This window comes from Arachis hypogaea, chromosome 14 (genome assembly GCF_003086295.3).
Source record: "Arachis hypogaea cultivar Tifrunner chromosome 14, arahy.Tifrunner.gnm2.J5K5, whole genome shotgun sequence".
Lineage (NCBI taxonomy): Eukaryota > Viridiplantae > Streptophyta > Magnoliopsida > Fabales > Fabaceae > Arachis > Arachis hypogaea.
In genome coordinates, this window is record NC_092049.1 from 93,453,286 (window position 1) to 93,455,133 (window position 1,848).

The following is a 1,848-nucleotide window of genomic DNA, read 5'->3' on the forward strand; positions in this document are numbered from 1 at the left end:
AGAAATGCAAGAAATTAGTCAAAGATGTAAAATGGGCGATGAGAAAATGATGTTGGACTTACTTATGTATCTTGTCGTGGACTTATTTATATAGCATGTGTTGGACTTATTTATGTATCATGTCTTGGACTTATTTATCGAACTGGTTCAATTTAGTAGAATGTTTGAGATTTGGAAATGGTTGAGAACAAGTTTGAGAAATGTTTGGATGGGACCCGAATAGGGTGGCAAAGTCCGAGTTTTAGAGGAGATGCTGCCGAAATTTTATAAAATTGAAAGTTTTAGAGGAGATGCTGCCGATTTGGGTGCTCTACAATTTTTTTGAATGCAGCCCTCAAATCGGTAGGTCCGATTTCCTTGGGCAAAATATAAAAACCCTCTGCATGCTACAAATCGCATGGTCCGACTTCCATGCATGCAACATCACCACGCACAAATCGGACGGTCCGATTTGTGCCCCCTCACCCCTGCAAGAAATCGGACCGTCCGATTTTTCTCCGTCAGCTAACCGCCGTCACACACTTGTTAAACACCTCTGAGCTCCATAAACGGGCGTTACACCAAACCTTGGATCATATCCGAAAAAATTAGCCAGTAAACTACCGATTCCACTTTTAAATTATCAAAACAAATGATTAAAATGACTTCAATTTTTGTTAATGATAAAAATATTTCTCAAATATTACAAAAATATCCAACTATAAAAAAAAAGTCTATTATGTTAATGGAATTAGTTGAGTTGTTATTCTATTAAGGTAGTGTTTGATGGAGAGATAGAGACAGAAAGACTGAGACTGAGAGATAGAGACTAAGAGACAGAGATTGAAATAAATCTCAATATTCTGTTTGATGCAAAATGGGAGACAGAAATCAAAACAAGAATGAAACTCTAATTTAATTTGCACAAAGGGTAAAATTAGAATTAATTAATTGAAATGAGGGTATTTTAGGTATAAAATGTTATTAAAGTTTTAGTCTCCATCTCTAAAAATTTTAGTCCTATGTGTCCCTATTTTTTGGAGTTACTGAAATACTGAAACTTTGGAGACAAAGATAGAACTTTGAACCAACAAACATGATACTGAGTCTCAGTTTCTCAATCTCTGTCTCAGTACCATCTCCTCTTTTTTTTTCTCCCTTACTCGCCAAAGCAACTGCAATAAGAACAAATAACATTTTAGTCATTGCCTCCCTCTCTCAAGCCTCTCTCTCTTTATTTCCTTCTCCTCGATTCGGCAACGGTGACGGCAACAACAATGACCTTATTCGTCGCCAACGTTATCTTATTTAGCCACTTCTCCTTCTTCGATTCTTCTCTCTTGTGGCCTTTCTTTCTCCTTCTTATTCTGCTTCTTTCTCTCTTTATTCATCTTTTTTCGCAACAATGATACTGGAGGTGATGTTGTTCTCTTTTTCTATTTTATTTTTGTTGGATTTTTTGTTTTTTTTCTATTGTGTTCTTTTGTTCTCTTTCATGGAGTGTTATAACTGAATATAAGAGTAAAATAAAAAAATTAAAATTTTAAAATTGTCAATGAATTAAAAATTTGTTTGCCATCTCAATTAATTCTGTTAATGAAATATTTTTTTTATGGTTAGATATTTTTGTAGTGTTTTTTTATATTTAAGAGGTATTTTTATTGTTGATAAAAATGAAAGTATTTTTATCAGTGTTCTGAAATTCAAGAATCGAATTAATAATTTAGTCATTTGAATTTTATAGTATAAATAAGTTGATTTTAACTTTTATTATTATGTATCTAAATAGTGTAGTTGATGATTATATATACGTAGATATTTTTAGATGTTTAAAATTTAAATAAATCTGATCTAATTTAATAAAATTAA